This window comes from Canis aureus, chromosome 9 (assembly GCF_053574225.1).
Source record: "Canis aureus isolate CA01 chromosome 9, VMU_Caureus_v.1.0, whole genome shotgun sequence".
In the NCBI taxonomy this organism is placed as follows: Eukaryota; Metazoa; Chordata; class Mammalia; order Carnivora; family Canidae; genus Canis; species Canis aureus.
In genome coordinates, this window is record NC_135619.1 from 56,415,776 (window position 1) to 56,441,725 (window position 25,950).

General features: G+C 35.7%; 1 protein-coding gene across 21 annotated transcripts in view; it reads right to left on the minus strand.

Moving 5' to 3' along the window:
- Positions 1-25,950, minus strand: part of CEP128 (centrosomal protein 128) — a 394,735-nt gene that overhangs the window by 179,099 nt on the left and 189,686 nt on the right. The window contains exon 21 of one of the 21 annotated variants that reach the window (XR_013386594.1): positions 16,077-16,188. The exons of the other annotated variants lie outside the window; for them this stretch is intronic. The gene's annotated coding sequence lies outside the window, so the exon portion shown is untranslated. The remainder of the gene's footprint in view (positions 1-16,076; positions 16,189-25,950) is intronic. 21 annotated transcript variants of the gene reach the window in all.

Sequence of the window (25,950 nt, forward strand, 5' to 3'; positions counted from 1 at the left end):
ACTCTCTTTCTCTCAAATAAATAAATAGAATCTTTAAAAACTATATTAGTTTTTAACTTGTCTTTCTGAGTAATATGGGCTTTGTCTGGGTCATTCCAAAGCATCTATCTGAGTGGAGGTTACAACTAGTAACTAAGGGTTTTGTTTTGAATTAGTAATTTAGGATTTTGTGGCATGAGGGATTCAAAGAGAAAGAACAATGTAATATTAATATTCATCTCCTTTCATGCAAAATAGGATTTCTGGGGCCAGTTACAACTTGAGAGAAAATACTGCCTCCCAGTTTAGCAAACCAAGAGACAAGTTTGTTTAGCTGACCATATAGCTTTAATGTAAGGGATATCCAAAAGGAATAAGATATGATACATAAGAGAGTCTGTCCCTTTTGTGTCTCAAAGGGGGCAGGGAAGAAAGAAGGAAAACAAACAAGACTGTCTCACATACTAATTGATTCTCCCTTCTCTGTTCTCTGTCTAGAGAGGAAGAAGCTCATTAGATGAACAAGGATAAAACTGAGGGGAAGGCAGGGCTCTAGTTTCTTGGTTCTTGTTCAAGAATGTGAAAAGTAACTGCCTCTCAGGCTGCCCCAGACAGTAAAGCCACATGGCCTTGGAGGAGAGCACAGTCAGGTAGAAGGGGGACCCCAAGGTTTAATCTGCTGATTAGCCTTTGGCTCTTGTGCTGTCTAGAAGAAAGTAGAAGGCCCTGACAGTCTGGCTGAGGCACCTACCTGAGAGGCTGCCATAATGTAGGGAGGTTGCAAGGCAGAGGGTTCTGTGGAATCAAAGTAGAGACATATCCAGGTCTCAGAGGAACTGAGGGCAACAGTGAGATAAGAGCAGAGAGATCAGGCTGGCAAGCGCTACAGGAAACACTGCCTGAGATGAAATGCAGCGGATGACAAGTTACACCAGCTACAGACTCCAGCCATCAAATAAATGCCAGCAGGGAAGCAACCACCAAATGGATGAGGAACTTCACTCAGGGACAGAGGAGCCAGAGCGATGGAGTCTTCTCTTCTGCTGCAAAGACACATAAACTGACCTCTCCCAGGATGTTGAGGAAGTTATCTGAGAGACTTAGCTTTCCTGGCCTCAGACGGACTGAAAAGGACTGTTTTAAATTTTAAACTACATTTAGTTCACTTTTTCCCCACTAATTTTGTTTATTGCTCCACCATCAGTCTTCCCACCTCAGAGTTGGAGGGCCCAATGTTTTAGCTATTCAGGCTAAAATCTTCATTATCATTTTTGACTCCTTCATTTTTCTCATATTCCCCAACTATATTCACAGCCCCCCCATCTTTGCCCACTCTACTTCAGCCATACTGGCTTCTCTGTGATCCCCGAAATAAGCTGGATATAACTGCTGCCTCTGGGCCTTTGCACTACTGCTTCCCTCTGCCTGGGATGCTCTTCTCCCAGATATGCACATGAATTTTCTTTCATTTTTTTTGTCCTAACAACATTTTTCAGTGAAGCTTACCCTGATAATCTTATTTAAAATTACACTTTGCATTCAGTAGCATTCCTTAGCCCTCTAAGCCTCCTTTCTGTGCCTTCTCCCATGCTAATTATTATCTTCTATGGTATTCCATAATTTACTTGTTTTTGTCTACTGTCTCCTGCCAAAAAAAATATAACCAATACAGCCGCAGGGATTTTTGTGTATTTTATTTACTGCTCTATCTCTAGTTTCAAGAACAGTGACTGACATTACAAGGAGGCACTCAATAGGTATTTGTTGAATGGATGATGAATTAAGGAAATCACATTTTCCTTACACATCCATTTGCCTTTGATATCACAGGTGCTCAAAGGTCATTTATTGATTCCTCCTGTATACACTCCTGATCATATTTTTACTCTCATCTTTCCCCCATTCCCCAATGCAGCTCCTGGACTAAGTGGTGTCTAATAAGAGTAAAATCAAAACTATGAGCCATGTTTAAAAATAGCTAACACTAAAAACTTCCTAGCTACTAGTACTGTTTCACTCTTTCCTATATCAGCATATTTGATACAACAGTACTACCTAGTAGACAATAATATTAATGCAACTTAACAAAATGAGGCAATTGAAGAATAGAGAGGTTGGGAAAGTTTCCCAAGGTCACAATGTAGCAGAGCATTAAGACTTCAGAGCCCATGCTCTTAACTTCACCCTATGGGTCATGCACATCCATAGGTTGCTTAGATACACTGCAGCAACCACCTGCTTATTTTTTTGCACTATACTATATTAAGAGCTACTTCTCTAAAATCAAGCAAAAAAAAATGTCTAAGAGAGGTACAGTAATACAAATACATAAAGTAAAACACTAACCAAAATATCCACACACAGTAGGGTTTTTTCATCGCAGAAATGTCATCGCCTAAAAATGTACACTCTAAAAATATTATTTGTTCATTTGTCTTTACTATTCTTATGATAGCTTAGAGAGAACAGAACTAAAGGAAAATTTCTTAAAATAGAAGATACAAATATACAGATTGACAAATGCAGCAAGAAAAAAAAAAAGATCAGAGATAAAAAGGTAGGCAAAATTGGGGATCCCTGGGTGGCTCAGCGGTTTAGCGCCTGCCTTGGGCACAGGGCGTGATCCTGGAGTCCCGGGATTGAGTCCCGCATCAGGCTCCCTGCACAGAGCCTGCCTCTCTCTCTTTCTCTCTGCCTCTCTCTCTCTCTGTCTGTATCTCTCATGAATGAATGAATGAATGAATGAATGAATAATGTTTTTTTTAAAAAAGTGGACAAAATCAATCACTCACTACTGTATGAAAACAGCAGAACCTTGGAAAAATCACCTAACTTTTTTGGGTGCATTCTTTCATTTGTAATAAAGACAGTTACAAACAATAAGATATAAAGGGACCTTCCCAGTTCTCAAAATTATGATTATCTCTAAGTCCAAATTAAATTATGTACATAAGTTCTCTAGTATCTACCATGAGACTACATTCTCTGTAGTATCTTTTTTTTTTTTTTTTAAGATTTTATTTATTTATTCATGTGAAACAGAGAGACTGGCAGAAAGAGGGGCAGAGAGAGGAGAAGCAGGCTCCATGCAAGGAGACCGATATGGGACTTGATCCCGGAACCCCAGGATCACACCCCAAGCCAAAGGCAGATGCTCAACCACTGAGCCACCCAGGCGGCCCTCACTGTAGTATCTTAACTATAGACATGCCATCAGTTTTTGAAGGCTTCCAGAGAACTTTGTGTTTGTCATGGCATATTTAAAAATGGGGTTTTTTTGAGGAACAATATCAGTTTTTAAGAATTTATTCAGATCCCTCCCTAATTTAAAATTTTAAAAATCAAAAGCTAAAAAAAATCAAAAACTAAATTAGAAAAACCTGTGTTTGCTATTTTAACTAGACTTGATGTCTGATTTTCTTAGAATAGTAATTTCCCATTCAAAAAAATAAAAATCAATGTAAATTTTCAGCTTCTGTTGTGAAATAATTATAGACCCACACACAGTTGTAAGAAATTATAGAGAGTGATGGCATATACTCTTCACCCAGTTTCCTCCAATGGTATGGACTTCCATGCAATTTTATCACTTTATCACATGTGCTGATTTGTGTGAACACCAAAAAAGTCACCACACAGGGCAGCTTCTGCACAAAGATCCTTCATCCTCCCCTTTTATAGACACAGATACCACTCTATTTTCTTTTAAAATAAAAGAAACCTAAAAAAAATTGTTTGGGCAACAGCATCTTAATTTAGATTCAACCCACAAAATGATTACTGATAAAACTTTAAACTACAGAATTAAGAAACTATTTATATTACCAAGACAGAGGCTTCTGTAATGGGAAAAACACACTAAAAATAACACCTTTATTTCTTACCACACAATTAAATTTAGAATGACAGTATCTCTGGGACATAATTTCAATACATAGTCCTGGATCATTAGAAGATTTCACAAAGATTAAATTGGGATTTAAGAAGCCAGTATTCATTTGGAGAATGAAGAAAAGCCATAGGACAAACATCCCAGCCAAAAAGTTAACATGTCAGCCAAAAGAATATTCAAACTAGATTTTTAAGAGGTAACACAATCTAAATAATATTTAACATTTAGTTACTTGAAAATAAAATTATTCTGAACTTTTAAAGATACTGGCACACTCTTATAACACCTAAAAATTAATATTTAATAGTATATTCAAATATTATTAGGCAGTTTGGTGTTCATATTTCCCTTTTTATGTTTGTTTGAATTGGGATCATGTAATGCAATTTCACTCACTGCACTGACAGAGGGGCCTCTTCAGTCTCTTTTAATCTATAGATTCTCCCTCCAGCTCTTTTACTCTCCTTGTAATTTCTTTGAGTAAAACAGATCTTGGGTCCTGTAAAGTTCCCATAGTCTGAATTCTGCTGATTGAAATGATTCCCATGTATTTATTATATATTGGTAATTAGATCTAGATCCTTGATCAGATTTGGTTCTGTATGTGTGTGTGGGGGGGGGGGGGCACGATTACTTCCTAAAGAGTAAAGAGCATGGTGGTTCTAATAACATCTGAAAATCTTGAACACTTCTCCCACTGAGAATGGGAGGAGGGGGGGTGGAGTGAGGAGTCCCCCTCCCTGAATATGGAAAGGCTTGTGACTAGCTTGTAACCAGCAGAATGCAGGGAAGTAATGCCCTGTCACTTCCAAGGCTAGGTTAAATGCAGCTTCTGCACTGTTCCCTGGGACTCAATCTAGGAGCCCCCAGGCAGCCCTGCTGTGAGGAAATGGAGCCTGTGGAGAGCCATATGGAGATTCTCTCACAGGCAATTACAGTCTTCAAATCAGCCCAGCCCACACAGCAGACAATGAAGAGACATTTCTCTTCACTGCTGCATTTTACCAACCTTCTAAATGCACCACTCTTTCTTCAACTAGACCCCTCCCGATGGACACAGAATGATTTCCAGCCTTTTGCTATTAAAAGTAATACTGCAATAAGTAGTGTTAAGCAATGGGCCTTTTGAATTGTTGCTACTGTATCTTTAGAATAGACTCCTAGAAGAAGGACTGACAGTCAAAAGCAAATACATGCTTACAAAAATTAACTCCATTCAAAGTCACTTCAAAGGAATCGTAATGTTTTCATTTCCACAAGCCATGTATAAAAATGCCTGTTGCCTCACAGTTCCCAGATTCTCATTCTCACACATTTGGACTTTTTAATATTGTTGTTTATATATTAGGGATATCACCTCTTGTCTATTATAAGACTTAGAAAAATACTGTCTTTTCTTTTGCTTATTGTGGGGGTTTTCTGCACAACCAAATTTATGAATTGTTTTATTCCTTATTGCTTCTGCATTTTAGCTAGAAGTTAGGTAACCTTTGCCTACTGCCAGACTATAGAGGCATTTGCCCATGCTTTTTCTAGTATTTGCATAATTTCATTGTTTACATTGAAATCTCTAGTGCATTTTAAATGTATATTGGCAAATGATGTCAGGAGTGGATCTATCTTTTTCCATATAGATATCCAGTTATTCCAGCACACTTCTTAAAAAGTCTATCCATTCCACAGATTTAAAATTCCAGTTTTAGGGATCCCTGGGTGGCGCAGCGGTTTGGTGCCTGCCTTTGGCCCAGGGCGCGATCCTGGAGACCCAAGATCGAATCCCACATCGGGCTCCCGGTGCATGGAGCCTGCTTCTCCCTCTGCCTGTGTCTCTGCCTCTCTCTCTCTCTCTCTTTCTCTCTCTGTGACTATCATAAAATAAAATAAAATAAAATAAATGAAATAAAATAAAATAAAATAAAATAAAATAAAATAAAATAAAATAAAATAAAATTCCAGTTTTATTGCAGACTAAACTTATTCAAGCTTTTGGGTCTAATCCTGAGTTTTCTATTCTGTTCCACTGGGCTCTCTAGCCAAAAGAAAAAAAAAATATTATAAAGGTTTAGAATTACTTTTTTACCATGCTCTTCTTTTTAGAACTTTGCTAGATACTCTGTTTTCCTTATTCTTCCAAATGAATTTTATAATCAGCTTTCCAAAATTTTTGTTTTGTTCCAAAACAAGAAACAAAAAGATGAGAGTGTATGTACATGGGATTGCATAAATTCATAAATTTAATTTAATTTTAAGAGAAAACAATGAAATTGTAGTACTAGTATATTTGGCAGTTATTTTAGTGGAGTGAAAATAATTCCACAGGCCTAGTTGCATTTACTTATTTAAGCACTTTCATACCAATTCACTTTCAATTATCTTGTTTTACTACAAACCTAAGTACATGAAATGAACTTATTCATTCTATTCTAAGTCCAGCGATTATACTTGGCCATCCTAAGGAATTAGTGCATAAGAGCATAATTCAATAATCCTCTTTTGAAGGAAATTTTTTAATTTGCAACTTAAAAAAATTAAATATAAGAGGGTAGAAAAGTTTGAAACTTTTTAGTGTTTGAAACAAACACTAATGTTAAGATCTGTCTCCAACATAATGAAGAGTTTGAGACAGATAACGTTTAAGAGCAGTGTACATCTTCTCTAAGGAGTTCAGTTGACGTGTCTCAATTCTACACTGGAGCCTCCTGATAATTTTAACTTCTGCATTCCCAACTGATTCTATCATATCCAAGTAGGCTGTCTTTACCATTTTCAGGGCTGTAAAAGGAGGCCCTATAGTCTGTGGTCTTCCTTCTTGTTCCACCCCAGGCTCCATCTAGCACAGAGGAGACGAGCATGAAGAGGGAAACCACGGCACACACCTAGCCGTTGTGCTCAGACAGCTACTTTTCAACCACCTCTTGGGCCTAGAGTTATTCACACTGTCCTTGAGAAGATATACCCAGGAAAGGGGCCTGAGTTGCTCCTCTATAAAGGCTCTGACAGTTTGAACAGGGAATTCTGGAGCCTAGTAGCCAAAGCATGGTCTAGAAAAGGGAGGTGCTGTGGCTATAAGTGACAAATCATGTTTCCATGGCTCTCTATACTCATCCCATAGAAGGGTGCTCTAAAGCACAAGGCCCAAGGCAGGTACTTAGATGCATCCTCAAAGGGCTGCTAAAGAACACAACAATCACCAAGACTTATGTACTTGTTCAATTAGAGATCTTAAAGTTCTCCCAATCAACCTATCTCAGCTGAACACATCAGCTATCTCACCATTAATATCCTAAAACAACAACCAAGTCAGTGGCCAGGCTGTACTTTCCTTGAGCCTTGCATTCCCCCTTAGGCCTAGCTCCAGATGGACCAGCAGATGACTTCCAAATGCCACATAACTTACAAAGTATAAACTGAAAACAGTAGGTTGATCTAACTCCATTTTTTGCCAGATACTGCCCTGACCTATCTGGAAAGAATATAAAAGTTAAACTTAACCATATCAAAGGGCAGTTGAGACAGACACAGGCATACTAGCAAGTTGAATAATACCATAGTTCCTTGTTAGTACTAATAATAGAGCAGCTATCAAGAAAAGCATTTTATGTGGGAGGCAATATAGGTAAAAAGCAGCTTCCCCATTGCTCCAAGCATTAGCCTACAAAAAAGTAAAAGGAATCATCACACTCATTCACTAGAAAACATCTGGTCAGTGATAGAAAACATTCTTCATAATCTAATATCAAACATATTTCATCTTATTTTATTCTTCCTGTCCACTATGCATCTACTGAAATTTTCTCCTGCTTCTAAGGAAGTTGCCTTAGAAATAGTTGTTGTTCTATTTGTGCCTTCCTGAATTTCATCCTATTTCCTGGGCAAACATGGCCTTTTCAGAATTCTAAGACTTTGTGTAGGCTGTTTCCTTTGGCTACTTCTTCACCCGGCAAATTCCTATTTAACCTTCAGAGTCCCCAACTGAAATACTTCTCATTTCCCTGACCCATCCAGGTAGAGCTACTGCTCAGACATGTATACAGCACATTATTAGTATCTACAGCAATATATACGATGGTGCATTGAAGTGAATCTTTACTACTGGGCCATAACCTCCTCTACTGGAGGGACAGGGTCTTACTATTCTTTGAATCTTCTCAGTCATGCACATAGTAGGTTTACTTTTGTGTATGTATTAAAAGCATAAAATGTTTTTAAATACAGTAACTTTGTTTAGTATTGCTTATAAGTACTAGATAAAAGAGACAGTGGAAAATAATGTTAGTGATTTTGTTTCTAATTTTATGTAGATTGCATTCATCCTCCTACAAGTAGCCTATCTGCACAAAGAATCAAGAGTCAGCTGTGTGGAAAATCTTGGTTATTAGAAACATTGTAAAAGCAACTGGAGCCTGGCCATTCAATGCTGCAGTTTCCTATTTTGTTTTTCAGCACCTAGTGTTTACCTCTCTTGCTCTGCCGAGTGGTGAAAAAATAGAGAATTCAATTCAATGAATATTATTTATGCACATAGGATCCAATTTTAATATTCTGAAAAAATAAAGCTACTTGTAACAACACTGAATGTCATATTCTTTCTCAATACAGCAGAGGCCAGCAAAACAACATCATGTAAATCTTGGACATTAATTGCACAATACACTCCTTCCTAAACAAGACCATGTTTTCTACAGGATATATACAAAACTGGAATTTTAAAACTTCCTCATGAATGTACATGGATTACATCACCCATTTCTCTCTCTCTCTTTCTCTCTCTCTCTCTCTCTCTCTCTCACACACACACACACAGAGCTATTTCTCTCATTGGGAATATAAACACTATCATTCTGAGAATGAAAAGTCAACAGAAAAATAAGAGAAGGAGGCCTATTGCCTAAAGGCCATTACGTAAATGCAGCATTGGTGTGTGTTTCTGTGCATATGTGTATGTATGTGTGTCGGTCCAACTAAAGGATAGAAGGTTATGGGTGATACAGCAGGTTTTCTCAGTGGTAACTTAGAATAACCTAACACTAGCAAGAACAGATCTAGAAAATTACCCAAGCTTTTTCATATTTTCTCCATGCTGACCATAGCTATATCACTTCAAGGACCCCATAAAACCAACAGCCAAGAGCTGCTCTCCCCACTCTTCACACTCTCTACACGCGCCCCATACCTGAGAATAATAAAACCACAATGTAGAAGCAGCAAATCAACACCCTAAAAAACATGGAACATTTTAAGAACAGTAATATTGTCCAATCAGTCAAATATATTATCAAAAGGCCAGTTCTCACCTTAAAACATGAGTCATTAGAGCATAAAAATAGTCTTCCCACATGCACTTTATCCTTTGAAGAATGGCTTCAACTATAATTTGAAAAATATATAAAATCCTACCCTCCCAAAGTCAGTAAGTCAGAAAACAAACAAACAAACAAAAAAAATTGAGCTTTTATTATTTGGCAGGGGCAAGGCATATTACATTAAAAAATAAGTTAATTTCAAAAACTGATAAAGGCAATGAAGAAAACATATGAAAATTTAAGAGCAAGTTGGAATTACTGAAGATGGTTTCTCTGTGGAGGTGACACTGAAGTCAAGAATAATGAGAAGGAAAAAGACTCTAGGGGAAGTACACTCCAAAAACATGGACCAAGCACAAATGGACCAAGGCAAGAATGAGTCTGGTAGAGTAGAAATTAGCAAAAAAGAGGTGCAAAGAGGTCAGACTATGTCACTCGAGAATGTTAAGTCAAGGGATTCTTTGATCTACTTTACATAACAGCCATTTACTTGCTGTATTATCCCTGGGCAAGTTATTTCTCTGCACCTGAGTTTTCTCCTCTATAAAATGGGAACAGTAACAGCATCTACCACATAGAGTTGTGATAAAGATAAAATGAGTTAGTATTTCACTACTTAGAATAGTGCTTGTCACGGTAAATTGTAAAATGAGTTAAGCATTATTTCATTAGCATTAATGTTACCTATATTATCAATAATTTAAAAATAATCACTCTGGCTGATAGATGAAACAAATATCTGCATGAACAAAAGAGGGCAGGCAGGCAGGCACACCAGCTAGGAGATCATTGCAGTAATGTCCAGGCAAGAGTTGATTTTGAGCCAAAATTACAGAGTGGGACAGATTTGGAGGGTAGTCTAAAAATAACGCTGATAAGACTATTTAATGAACTGACTATGCAAAGTGAAGGGAAGAATAGAAATAAGACTCCGAAGTTATTAAAAGTTTGAAATATAACTCATACACCATTTAATTAATGTATTCATATGTACAGTTTAATGGCTTTAGGGATATTCACAGAGTCGTATGACCATCACCAATTCTAGAACATTTATTACCCCCAGAAGAAACCCTGGACCCCTTAGCTGTCACCTCCCAATCTACCCATCCTGTCCAGCTCTAGGTAACCACTAAACTACTTTTTGTTTCTATACATTTGTCTATTGGAGACATCTGATACAAATGGAATGATATATGCTTCCCTTCACTTAGCATAATGTTTTCAAGGTTCATCCATGTTTTAAAATTTATCGGTACTACATTTCTTCCTATTGCTAAATAATATTCCATTGTATAGCTATCCCACACTTTATTTATCCAATCGGCAGTAGAGGGACGTTGGACTGTTTCACTTTTTGGCTGTTATGAACATCTGGCTACTATGAATATTCATCTACAAGTTTTTGCATGAACATGTTTTCTTTTCCCTTAGGTTTATACCTAGGAGTAAAACTACTGGGTATTATGGTTTAATCTTTAAGTAACTGCCAGACTATTTTCCAAATTGGCTGTACTATTTTAGATTCTTATCAGCAGTATATAAGAGTTCTGATATCTCCACATCCTCTCCAACAGTTATCATCTGTCCTTTTGATTAAAGCTGTCCTGGTGGGTGTGAAACGGTATCACATTGTGGTTTTGATTTGCATTTCCCTGATGGCTAATGATGTTCAGCATCTTTTCATGTGCTCATTAACCATTTTTATATCTTCTTTGGAGAATTGTCTATTAAGACCTTTGCCCATTTTTTAATTGAGTTATTAGTCATTTCATTATTGAGTTGTAGGAGCAAAGCAAAATACTTTAAGCAAAGCAAAGGTTAATTGAGAAAGAAATAATGGTCAAATCTAGTATGTCATGTTAGTTCACAAAATTTGTAAGCTTACAGGCAAAGACCCTGCCATAACTCACTTTGAAGGATACTTGTCCCTTATAGAGTGACTAGCAGAATCAGAAGTAAATTATTTTAAAGAATAAATGAAAATATTGGAAATAGAGCCCCTGAAACATGAAGGAAGTGCCATTATCTTCAGTTTATTTATTTTTTATTTATTCATGATAGACAGAGAGAGAGAGAGAGAGAGAGAGAGAGGCAGAGACACAGGCAGAGGGAGAAGCAGGCTCCATGCTGGATGCCCAACGTGGGACTCGATCCCAACACTCCAGGATCGTGCCCTGGGCCAAAGGCAAGCACTAAACTGCTGAGCCACCCAGGGATTCCCCATTATCTTCAGTTTAGATAGAAGATGGTAATATGGTAATATTTAGAACTCATTTCCTATAGATATTAACAACTACCTTTCACTCCATGGATCAATTTAAATAAGCTGGCAGTGGCTACCTACAGCAGTGTTGTAGTTATTAAGTTATTAAGTTATAGGAAACTAAGTTTACTAAGGTCTGTCATGTGCACCAGAAAATGAGAGTGGTGGCAGTGTGTTGTAGGGCAGTGTCCCTAAGAAAGTTTATATATCTTGAAAATACAAAAGCAATTCAAGAAGTCTTTTAAGGCATAAAGATGAATTTTTACTTATAGTATACTCTTAATATTTTAAAATGACCAAATAAAAGGATTGAGCCTCTAGCAAAATATCACTTGGTATCATTGTCAGAACCAGAATATTGAGTCAAATGGATCATTGATCTAAATTACAATGTCATTTCACATGCATCTTCTCAGAGCCTGAGTCACCTAATCCTCATTTTCACATGACTTAATCAAACTCAATGGTGAGCTTGTTATTTTCCCATGTAGCTGAACATGTGAATCCGACTAGAAAGATATCTACAAGTCTTACACAATTCAGTAGAAATGATCTTACTGACCTAAAAGATAGTCTGTACAGATTATTGATAATTCATTAATTTTAGTATGGGATAATTTCACATTAGTATTTATATTGCTTCCATCTTTTCAGCAAAGTCTTACAGTCCTTACTTCTAAATCCTAGTTTAAATAAATGATGACTTAAAAAAAATTAAACTAGGTTCAACAGATCCAAAATTTATATGGCATAAAAATATAAGAATTTTAGCAATAAAATGATATAGTCTACTAGTTACAATCATTGTGTATGTATGTGTGATATGATATATATGTATGATATATCATATCATACAGATACTTTACCTCTCTAAGCTTTCAGAAATTGAAGGAAAATTGGTAAGAATATAATTCTGGACAGAAAATATACAGTAGCAGAAAAAGTGGACCACCATTTACAAACTAAATAAAGTTAGTTTAACATGATCTTATTGTGATATTGAGAAGTATTACTTAATTTAACATAAGAAAACAAAGTGGATCCTGACAGCCCCTGCTATATGTGGTTTGGAATATGATTGGGGACATTAATATGTCAAGACTCTGTAAGAAGGGGAGAGACAAGGTTAACTAGTTTAAGTCAAAGAGGAAAGAATGAAATACAGCATCTGATCAAGAAGGGCACAGCCATAAATGAGGGCAAATGAGTATAAAGACTTGACACCAGTAAGCCTATCATTTGCCCTACATCTTTGGTTCTTTTCTGAGTGTTAACTTATTTGTCTGCTATTTTTTTTTTTTACTCCTTGCATGAGATATGATCTCTGACAGAGGTCTATAAACTTTCAATATCGTGTACAAAGTATAAAAAGAGGTTCTCTCTCCTATTTTGAGTTTGAAATTTTCAATCAAGGAAGGACTCAAAAAGGCCTGTGCTGGATCACATCTCTTGCAAAAATCCCTGTGGTGAGGGGCCAGTGAGCTACCAGGCCAGATCAGCTTGGTTATATCACTATCCATGTGTGTCAGGAAATATGGTCAATTAGAACAAAGAGGGGGATATGAGGCTAGAAGTCAGCCAATTAGTATTTATTACAATTTGGCAACATTAGCGTATGAAACAGAAAAGTGAGAAAATGAACTCAGAACAATTTAGGAGGCTATTAAGGCAAGCCAGGTACCAAAAAGCAAATATTTATTCCCAACAAATACTAACTGTGCACCCATCAGAACAAGGGCAACGGATTTGGTCATTGGCCTTATGATGTTTACCATATATATACATATATATATATATATACATATACATATACACACACATATATATAGTGGACAGACGACATATAAATACATGAGCATATCCAAATAAAATTAGAGTTTTACACGCTCTTAAAAGTAAATGAACAGGCTGCAATGACAGAAATAAAGAAAGGGACCTACTCAGACTGGGCAGAGGAGTAAGGTCCGCCTGAATAAAGAACATTGAAGCAAGCTTAGACTAACGCAGCAAGAGAGCAAAGCCATATGTGCAGGGGAAGGAGGAAAACAGGAGTATGACATGGGAGGGGAAACAACAGGTGTGAATATTGTGAGGCTGAAATGGGCTTGGCATATAATAAGGAACAAAAATAGGATAAAACGTGTCTAGAACTTCATGCTCAAAGTTGAGACAGGAAATGGATGAAGTTGGAGCACAAGGAGGAGCCAAATCAGGAGGGATATTGCAAATCATGGTAAAGAACTTTGGTTGTTCCCCTGCCCCACCCCCACTCTCCCAGCCCCCTACCCTCCACCCTCCACATGCACAGGTCACTAAAAGGTGGAGGTAGGATATAAGGTGATATAATTTATGTTACAAAGCAATTATTCTAGGCTGTTGAGTGGTGAATGACAGAGATAGGCAATAGTTTAATGGGAATAAGAAGAAATAGAGTCATTTCCTGCACTTTCAGTCAAGCCACATTTTACAAAGGAATCTACTCTACATTATCCATGGATCCAAAGACTTCTCACTTAACTGCTCATAGTTTTAATTTTCTCATCAACAATCAGGAATAAAAATACCTACCTTAAATAAAAGATTACCTTTCAAGTTATATAACATATCTAACACAGTTTGGCATGTGGTAGGTACTCAGAAAACATTAGGTCCCTTTTCACTTATTTCCTATGTAGCTAATAAAAACCTTTCCAAATTCATTAGCAGGTGCTCAATTTTGAAAAAACAAAATGCTAGAGCCAAACAACTTGGTCTAGACAGTCGAAACAGTGCCTAAGCAATTTAGACGCCATAGTCTGAATGGAAAAAACCTTGACTGAAGCAAAATATTTACTAAGCACTACATGCTTAGTCTAAACCAAAGACAACATGACCCATGTGTTCTAAAGAACAAACTGTTTTTAATAAATATCCAAATTATTTACTGCAAACTATACAATGTAGAAAAATGTAGGTAAAGAAGGCAAATAGATCCTAAAATGTCCTTCCTCCTAATTTGTTCAAATGATCTTTACTCCTCAGCTGCATAAATAACTGTGCTATTCTCTACCATCTGTTTTTAAATAGAAGCAGAGAAAATTGAAAAATTCAAGGAATCTAGCCTATTCAAATCATTTCTACATATCTTTAATTTCCCTTCTGATATTTTGGCATTGTGGCTATAGTATTTATTATAAGATACTTTAAATCATTTTTTAGATAGAAAGTAAATATTTATTTCACAAATAGAATATTAGAGTATATAAGCTATTTATAGTCATCATCTTCTGCTTCCTAGAGTTCTCAACAATCTTGGCAATCCTACTACAGATGAATGTCTCATCACAGGAATGATGAAATGAAATAACAGACAATACAGAAGGTCTTCTAGGGCTGTGCTATGCAATACATTAGCCATGAACCACACATATGCTATGGTGCGTATAAAATGCAGCTGGCTGGAACTAAGATGAGCAATATGGGTGAAATACCTGCCGGACTTCAAAAGTTCAATATGAAAAATAAATCAGTGATTTTTCATATTGATTACATGCTGAAATAATCATATTTAAGATATGATGGGTTATATAAACTACATTGTTAAAATTAACTTCACATTTTCTTTTTTGCCTTTCTCAATGTGGTTATAAGATAATTTTAAATTACATATGTAACTAACCTTTGTGTCTCATTTCTTTTGGACATCACTGCTCTATAATGAAGTACATTTTTAAGCTAACAGCTCTGTATATATTTGTTACATAAGTCAAGATATAAACAAATGAAAAGATGAATAATTAAACAGATAAAGCTCTTGATATGGTATCTCTGGTTAATTTCACAATATGGCTTAATAATTGAGGGAAATGCTAAGTTTAAGTAAATATTATAGTATTACATTTTATCTGATAAATAAACATGAATTAAATGCTAATGGGTTACATACTGTGATAGGTCATGGAACCCTAATATATTTAAAATAAGGTCTAAGTTCTTATGTGGTTCATAGTTTATGGAAGGATATAAATAAGAAAATAAGTAAATACAATAAAACATTTTTGGTGCTATGAGAAAGGAATCTAATAGTTCTCTAAAAGAATTTGGTGGCGCGTGGGGAAGAACACTTTTCTTATTTCAGAGACTGGAGATTGCTACTGGTATTTAGTGTTTGGAGACCAGGATAAGCAAATGCCCTTCAATGTGTGAGAGCATCCTGAACCACAAAGAACTATCCAGTTCAAAATATTCATAGTGCCCCTACTGAGAAATAGCCAGTGTTATCTCACACTGTGGACACGATCCCAAGTGCAAAACACAACACAGACATGGTAAGTAATTTCTGAGGCTGGTTCCTGGACACTCAGAGACTCCATTTTAACAGTGTAATCAACATAAGATTACACAAAATCTTCTCTGTTCATTGGTATATAAATATATATATGTACACACACATACACAAATAAACATAACATATACACTTATAGATATGGTGTGTGTCTATAATAACATATTTTGCCATTCTCAATCTAAGAAAAAAACAAGTTACTTGAAGCAATTAATGGCTATAAAACAGAATTTCCATATATGAGCAAATAACTTCTTTTAAAAAATTTTTACCATTTACAAATATTTTTGTTACTGAAACAGGAACACCAACCTTGCCATTCGTATCAACTGAAAAATAAGCAGAGAGAGAGAAACCTTCTTTCATTTGTCAATGGAGAGATCACTCTTTATTCCTTCTAACCGTTAGAAAGGATACTGCCAATCTAGAATGATTATAAGCAAAAGATAGTCACCATTCAATACAAAATGCTAGAATCTTTAAAGGAAAAATTAGTCAAGCTACCATAATTAGAAATTAAAACATTCATTATCTGAAAATAACATAAGTATATATGAACTCCATTTTAAAAAGTCGTAGCTCAATGTCAGGCATGCTCATCTCTCCCACCCAAAGGAAAGAAAGATCCTTTGAAGAACTTACATTCTAGAATCTTATTCAGTCTCGAAGCAACAGGAACATTTTAATCCATGCTTAAATCTAGGGTAGCAAAGCTATTTGCCTCAAAAATAAGGGTGTAGTACTCTTTTCAAAATGCCTTACTACATAACTTAATTATCTCTATAAGAAGCGTAAAACTTTGAACCATAAATTATGGAGGGAAATCTAGCATAATGGTGGAATAGTGTCCAAAAACTGATACCCTTTTTGCATTAAAATATTCAGGGCTAATTGTGATTTTAGCACTTGTTTTTATCCTTGCTTTGTTCATTGGCCAAACTTAAACACTTCTCATCTCCTTCAATGAAAAGTGGTGCTATTATGTTCCTGGAAGCATGAGCACGGTTCCTCAAAGCCTAATTTTAAGGTCTTAATTGGCTGAGGCAATGGGAGACCATACAAAGCCCACTTCAGAGAGAAGGGCAAGATTGCCAGGTCACTTGAGAACAGATGAAGAGCTAACTAGAAGCTATTGCTGAAATCTTACAGTGTTCTGGGAAGTTTTACCAAATAGTATCTTACATAGAGTAGAACGTAAACATCCATCATAACACAGAACCCAGAAAAGTTGAAGATGGCTTATAGAAAACAAAACAATTAAAACAGAGTTTCACTTAATAAGAGGACAACAGCGTACTGTGATTGGTTCTGTCGTGTGTTGTGGATATCAAATAATTGGCTATATCTTCTCATAACCTCTAAGTCTAAAGAACTATGTGCTTATAATTCAAGAGAGTACTACTTAGTAATACTTTTGCTCACTTGGTACTACTGGACCTATAGTCTACTTTTACCCAACATTTGTTGTGTGTTACATGATAAAAGACATGATATGGAATAAAATTATCTTGTCTCTCAAAGAGTACATTATCATTTAAAAAATAATTATCAACATACATATATTATAGAAACCCCCAATTTAGAATAATTTTAAGCCAATGAGTTCATTTAGCATCAACTCTAACCACTGATAAATTATCAAAATAAACCCAGAGAAGATTACTTTTTTTGTGAAATTCAAGATTATGAAAAAAGAAAAGTTAAAAGTCCAGAATTAACCTATACAAGTCTTTAAAATGATTTTATTTTCACATTAACAATAAAGATGCATAATAAAAAAAGATACCAAATGATATACACTTTTAGGTTTGAGTACAGTGAGAACTAACTACTCATCTCCATATATCATCAGACACTCCTGAAATCTCAATAAAATGCTCGTAAATTTGTTTCAATACTTTACTGTTAGAAAAAGATCGAATGAGAGGCTTATTTTTTAATCCCCATGCAATTAATACTTTCTCATTATTTACTATAGACTACATACCCTAGTTGTTTGCTCCATTGTTCATTCACTCATTACTTGACTCAACAAATATTTACCATATGTTGCTATGAAGAACAAGAAAAACCAAGTTGCCTATTGTCATTAAGTTCTATCTCCAACTGTCTCTCTTAAGATACCAACGGTGTTTTGTTTATTTTGTTTTGTTTTGTTTTCTATCAATCACTGGAATTCAATTCTTAAGTTCAGGTATACTCTACCTCATTCTAATTTTCCCAAGGCCTTTTACTGAAGAAAATTTGCTCCTTTATTTCTATTACCTCTTCCAGAACACAGGGTCCTTCTTATTCAAATTATCTCCAATAGAAATGACCCACAACTGATGAAAGCTGAATATACAAGCAGGAAATTTCTATAAATCCAAGAATTGTAATATGCTAAATTTTTTAAAAGATTTTATTTATTTATTTGGGGGGCAGGGTGCAGGGCAGAGGGAAAGGGAGAAGCAGGCTCCCACTGAGCAGGGAGTCCAACACAGGGCTCAATCCCAGGATTTTGGGATTATGACTTTAGCAGAAGGCAGATGCTTAATTGACTGAGCCACCCAGGTACCCCAATATGCTGGAATTTTGTATGAGAGAAACATGATCATGTTGATCAGAAGATATTGTAATTCACAATTAAAATATAAGAGGAAAACTTCCCTTTGGAAAAAATATGCATCACTTAAAAAAATGGAAATCTTAAATGTATTAATTCCAATTAACTCACATGGGATAATCAGACACTGGTATTTTTCAGCTACATATACAGATCTTTAAAAATTACACATGAGGGAAATGAGATCTAAAAAACTGTTGTCCCCCAAATAACTCTTCCCCAATAATGCTCTAATCATTCACTTATTCTATTCCTTCACCAGGAATAAGAAAAGGGAAGAAGTAGTGTAAGGTACTATGCATAAAAATAAAAACCCTGTAAAATCCTTTTTATAGGCAATTGGCACATGTCTCTCCTCTTCCTTATCAATCTCCAAATCTCCCAAAACATAAGTGTTTCTTTCCTTACTGTAGCAAAGAAACCAATAGACCTATCCTATCTCTACTACCATAACAGCTATGGTATGTCTGATTTAACCAAGCAACAGGTGCTAATAATATCTGACTAGTACAGAAACTTCCTAGTTATAAAAATCACAAAGACAAACTTTTCTTTATGACTGTTACAGAAATCTACAGTTTATCTATAGTAATCTGCAGTTCATATTTCCTCAAGGCATTTATAGCATTTCACAATCAGAGAAGACAGAAAGAATCATCCCTTCAGTGACTTTAAGCAACAAATCTACGTGGAAACAACAACAACAACAACAACAACAACAACAACAACAACTTTAGAACCAACCAGAGCCACTCCATCAACAACTTTTCCATTCTGTAGAATATATACCCACAACAATATAACTCTTTTCATAGCTTTATATATAAATATTTGTGTAAATCCTTAACTGAATCAGAATTTTAAATTCTGTGAAAGTAAAGAGTATGTTTGCATCATATATGGAACACAATGGAACCATACACACTCTAAAGACACTAATAGGTAGTCACTGAAGGTGAAGTACTTTTTCTTATGGCTTGCCTAAGCAAGACAGGTACTTTCATTAGCATGAATTAAACTGAAGGACAAAAATATAAACTATATAGCCAAATGTGCATTAAATAGCAATGGATCTTATTTAATACTTCTACCCAGGTAATAATAAGAATAAATGGATATTTCAAAGAGGAGTGTAAAAAAAAATTTTTTTTAAAAAAGCAAGCATAGTTAGTGACTAAATCCCAATTCTTACAAAATGGACTTTGGATTTGAGATGCCAAAAGGTGAGTAAAATATTTGAGAACCAGAAATATAAAGGGAGGGAGGTCTTTCAAGGTGCTCCTGGAGGAAAACTGATCTGAAGAAAGACTGAAAAAATATTACAAATGAAAAGTAAACTAGAAATTTAGATGGAGCTAGAACTGTGGAAAAGTAATAAGATGCTTAGTCACCTGGACACGGTTACGGAGGCATGGAGATTGAAGGACAGCTACAATACCAATGTGCCAGAGTGCAGATTGGTTTACACGGAGTTGTACAGCTTAGGCCAAACAACATTTAAGTCTTGTCTCATGCTGACCTTACAGCAAGATCTACACAAAAATAAGGTTATCATGTGATGTGGGGTTGGTGAATTGTTAAGAACTTAAATAGAAGAGTATATAAGTTTAACATGCTATAATAAAGGCCAATTTCTAGTAAAGTAAAAAAATAATAAAATCAACCGATAAAAAAGCTCTGTGTACTGAAGCCTCATGAGGAAATACATATCTCCATGTCAGCTCACTGCAGATGTCTGAGCCAGCAACACAAAAGCAGAGAGGGCAAATCCTAAAGTAACCCTCTGCCAGAAAGTATGTTTTAAATGTTTGCTCCATAAATTAAAAAAAAAAAAAGAGGAAAAAAGAATACAGATACACATATCTTTTTTAAAGATTTATTTATTTATTTGTTTATTTATGATATATATATATATATATATATATATATATATATATATAGAGAGAGAGAGAGAGAGAGAGAGAGAGAGAGAGAGGCAGAGACGCAGGAGGAGGGAGAAGCAGGCTACATGCCGGGAGCCTGATGCGGGACTCGATCCCGGGACTCCAGGGTGGAGCCCCGGGCCAAAGGCAGGCGCCAAACCGCTGAGCCACCCAGGGATCCCCAGATACACATGTCTTAAACTTTGCTTTAGAACTGAATTCAAACCCAAAGGGTAGAAAGACACTTCAAATTCTTATACTCTTATTCTTAAGGTATTTAAATAAAAAATTTTTATTCTTTCTTAATAGCTGATTAGATTATTTCTCTGCCTGGCCAAAAAAAAAAAAAAAAAAAAAAACATGATAACTCTTAGATTTAAGCAGAAAACTAGAATAAACGTATATGCAGATATGAATACTGTCAAGTGGTATGACTACAATAGGCCAGAGTTTTTACTTTGATTTCTAATTGGAATGTAATGAAATATTAACTAGTTATATTTTTCCTCTTATAACAGTTTATTTTTTCAGAACTTATACATGAAGAATGTTTGTTTGGAAATGAGGCATTTCACTGAAATTGCATTCACCTCTTTTCCCTTAACGAACCCCATTATTATAAACATATTTAATAAATTATTCTAAGAATTTATGTGTTGGGGCACATGGGTGGCTCAGTTTGAGTGTCTTCCTTTGGCTTAGGGTATGATACCAGGGTTTTGGGATTGATTCATCCATTGGGCTTCCCTCAGGGAGCCTGGTTCTCCCTCTGCGAGACTATCATGAATAAATAAATATGTATATCAAAGTCTTTCCAAATACTATCAGGGATATCGGAGATGGATTCTCTTATTACCAATTATCCTAGATTCAAAAGATTTAATGAACACAGCTAAGCTAATAGAGGACATCATTAGAATAGTTTGCGGGTAAATCTGAGTTGTTATCTAATACCTCATGTTTGTTCCTGTGTCCTGAAGCAGAAGTAAGAATAAATCAAGATAGATTTGTTTTTTTTTTTCCTTTTTGGTTGGTAAAACAGACCTAATGTCTAGAGTGTATATATAGGAAGGGGGTATGATTTCTGATGATAATGCCATAATAAATGGGATAAAGAAGTAGGAGGCAAAATTTGCACTATCCATTCATCCATCCATCCATCCATCCATCTGCACACCTACTCAAATGTCCAATAATTATGTTTATTTCTCTTTTAAATATAAAAACTGGTACAAGATGCAATGGAAAGACAAGAGTCTATAAATGAGATTAAAATTTAATATAAAAAAAATACATGTGGATACCCAGAATGAAAAGTCATAAATGGCAAATGTCATGTAATTACATCTAGAAGTTTTAATAGTAATGGGGTAGTAAAAAGAAAAAATTCTACTAGCAAGGGTAAATAACAGGGAAGAGTTTTCATACGAAGAGGGGAAAATGGTAGACTCCTGTAAGTTTGAACTTTACTTGCTCAGCAATGAGAAAGCCACTGAAGGTCTTTCTTTTTTTTTGAAGGTCTTTTCTTTTTTTCTTTCTTTCTTTTTCTTTCTTTCTTTCTCTCTTTCTTTTTCTCTCTCTCTGAGAGACAGAGAGGGACAGAGGCAGAGACATGGGCAGAGGGAGAAGCAGGCTCCAAGCAGGGAGCCCAACATGGGAATTGATCCCTGGTCTCCAGGATCATGCCCTGAGCTGAAGGCAGGTGCTAAACTGCTGAGCCACCCAGGCTGCCCTGAAAGTTTCTGAGCTAAGGATCTCCTGCTCAAAGCTGTGTTTAATGAAGATTCATTTGGCAGAACTGATTAGAACAGCAGTTACATGTGCATGCACATGTGTGTTTTCTCCAGTAAAACGCTACTGAGTGGAGGTCAGTTGTGGGGTGTGTTGCAAGTAATTTATTATAAAAACACAAAACCAAAGTTTGAGAACGATTTACCTTTTTTGTATTACTCTGAGCATATTCAAGGTTATTTCTAAAAGATGTCACCCTTACCAAATGTTTTATTAAATAGCAGAGAAATGGATGAAGGATGGTTTGGGCCCAGGGAATGGTGTGAACTTGAACACATCCACTGGAGTGTGTCTGCTTGGGAAAATCATCTGTCTCGGAAGTTCTGGCAGGCTCATAGGTGAAGACCAGTGAAGTAGACTAAAGGTTAAGAAGATCTTGCAAATAAGAAGCTTCTGCAATCCTTGAAGATGAAGTAATACAGAGCTAAATAAGATAGAGGTCAACTAAATGGAGGGAGGAATAGATTCACAGAAACAACCAAACAAAACTGTAAAGCCACTCATTGCAGAGTACAAGTAAATGGGAGAAAGTCATCTTTCTTTTAAATGATAAGTGTAAGAATAGGTTTTAAATGCTCTCAGGAAATCTTTCAAATTAATAAAATAAAACTTTCCTTGGAGTTTCAAATTAAAATTTCATACCTATAAGACAATACAGGCTTTATATACAGTATATTGGCAGCCTCCATTTAAAAATACCTCCATATTAAATTTCATGACATGCATATGTTTATTCTCCACAACCACATCTGGTATTTAAAGCATTCGGGATCCCAACTTATTCAACAATAAAGAATAACCAAACTTCAAACACTTAGTCAAGAATTCAAGGATAAATTGAACTTTTATTGTCCACTCTAAGGGCAGTGGTAATTTCATTAATTCTACTATCTGTAAGGCATTAGGTCAATCACAATCTTTGTGCTTGCACTTCAATCAGACTTAAGATCCCATCAGTGTCACTGTCTAAGGAAATCTTGTCCTCACCACCTACTCCATAAAGTCAGATCCCCCATATGGTATTACAGCACACCCTGTATTCTTATATCTGAGGCCAACTTCTCCAATAGGCATACTAGGCAGTGTCTGGCCAATGAAAATATATTCGTTTTATTATAAAACTAGAAGAAAAAATGAAAATAATGAATAGATAATAATAAATCCAGTCTGAATTATATTAATCTTTGTATCACCATAGCCAAAAATTTCATTATTTCATGGAGGAAGGGGCCCAAAGGCAAAAGTGCCTGGGGACTATAAAAGTCATAATGTGTCTCTAGTTGTTTTGTAGAATTTCTACAAAGAAATGAATCCCCAATCGTTGTATTTTAAAATCTGAATAATAATACCTGCTTGGGGATTAATGAAATAATAAATTGCTTATAGCACTTAGAATCTGACACAGCAATAAATGTCAGCTCTTATTACTCTCTAAACAATAACTAGAGATGGTTACAATGCTTATAGAAATATGAATATAATATATTCCTATTGAATTCAGTTTCCAGAATAATTTTGTTTCTCATAGGAACTTCCATGCTCCCTTTAACTAAGATGATAGTTAGGACACTATTAGTAGGTAGTGTTCTAGATAGTCACTATCTAGATAGTGACTAACACTAGATAGTACACTCAGAACTACAGTGATAAACTACAATAACTCCCTTCAGGTACCGGGGACACTCTTTTTCTGCTCCCTATTTTTGTCTTGTGATTTTATTTTTTAATTTCCTTCTATGTACGTGTTAATACTATAACTTTAAGCCAAAGTGGAAGAACAATAAAATGTAAAGGTAAGAAGGACTATAAATGAACAAAGGCCTTCCAGCAACCAAAGCCAAGAAGCACTATTTACATTTCAGGTTCATTCATGACTCAATGTAATGTCTTTCAATTTCCTAGCTATATTTAAGTGGAAAGGACCAAATATGTATAGACAGGTATAAGGATACTATATTCATTTTGGAAGTACTACATTTGACACGTTTTAAGACCTGCCTCAGTGCATTTCAAAGTTAATTTTAGTAGATTGAAAGTAATATATGTATATTCCTAACTTTCTGACAAACATCCAAAGATGGACACATGTACCCAAAGAGGTTCAAGCAGACTTGAGAATCACTTGATATGCCATGAATTAAGTGTCAGAGAAACTACCACAAATCTCTAATTTCATGATTTTATTGGTGCATTCGTTTATCATGTATCCTATAACAAATTACCATAAATTTAGTGTCTTAAAACAATGCAAATTCATTATGTTACAATTCTGTAGGTTAGAAGTCTGATATGGGTTGCACTGGGGTAAAATCATGTCAGCAAAGGTGCATTCCTTTGTAGAGGCTCCAGGAAGAATCCATTTCCTTGCCTTTTCCGCTTCTTAGAGGCCACCCATATTCCTTGGCTTATAGCCTTTCTCCATCATCTTCAAGGCCATCAGCAGTAAATTGAGTCTTTCTAACACTGAATCACTCTGACTTCCTTTTCTGCTTCTTTCACTTTCAAGAACTCTTATGATTACACTGGGCCCAAACAAATAATCTGGGATAATTTCCCCTTCTCAAAACCATTAATTTAACCACAACTGCAAAACCTCTTTTGTGGGGCACCTGGGTGACTCAGTCAGTTAAGCATCTGCCTTTGGCTCAGGTCATGATCCCAGAGTCCTGGGATAGAGCCCTGCATCAGGCTCTCTGCTCAGTGGGAGTCTGCTTCTCCCTCTGCCCCTCATCTGGCTCATGCTCTCTCTCGCTCGCTCTCTCTCAAATTAATAATAATAATAATAATAAAAATCTTTAAAAAGTATCTTTTGCAATGGAATGTAAGATATTAATAGGTTCTGGGAATTAGGATGTAGGTATCTTTGAGAGAGGTGGGCTTTTACAATTCTGCCTGCCAGAATTGGTAACTATTATGTATGCAACAAAGTAGAAAAGATACAATACTTAAAAGATATAGTGCTTGGGGAAGCCTGGGTGGCTCAGCAGTTTAGCCGCTGCCTTCAGCCCAGGGTGTGGTCCTGGAGTCCCGGGATCGAGTCCCTCATCAGGCTTCCTGCATGGAGCCTGCTTCTCCCTCCGCCTGTGTCTTTGCCTCTTTCTCTCCCTCTCTCTCATGAATAAATGAATAAAATCTTAAAAAAAAAAAAAAGATATAATGCTTAAAAGAACTCAAACACAGTAAGGATGTGCTTTGAATTTAATAAAGCTATTTACTGACCTAAGAACTCATTCAAGTCTATTTTAGCACATGTATCTCTATCTTATTCTTCTCCCTGAGTATCCTCATGATCCAAAGTCAAGTAGGCCAGCTTTGTTGTACTATGAAACAGCAGAAAATAATGTAGATAATCAGAGGATGAAACAAGAAAATCTAAGAATTCATTCATATCATATATTTAACATGTGTGGATTTTTCTAAAATATTGTCCAGAATGCACACACATATCCAATAATTTAGAAGGGGAAAAATGTAAATTTTAAATATGTGAACTCTTTATCCAGTCAATACTTAACTATTATCAATTTAAGCATATTACTGAAGATATTAAAAATGTATGTCTCTAAAATTAAGTTTAGCCAACAGTAGTATAAGCTTGAGGCTCCTTACATAAAAGTGTGAGTGGGCAGAGATACAGCCAACTAAAGAAAAATAAGCCATACACTATTGTCAATTTACTCACTAACAATGTAAATGTTGATTTCATATCCAATTGAAGTTGACACTTGCACAGATCCGTGGATCAGGAACTCTAGGCATATCATTAATTTATTTAATTCTGGTCCTAATGATGCCCAACAAATGGGGTTTAATTTCAATCCCCATTGACCTATCTGGATTTCAAATCATAACATAAAACATTTACATA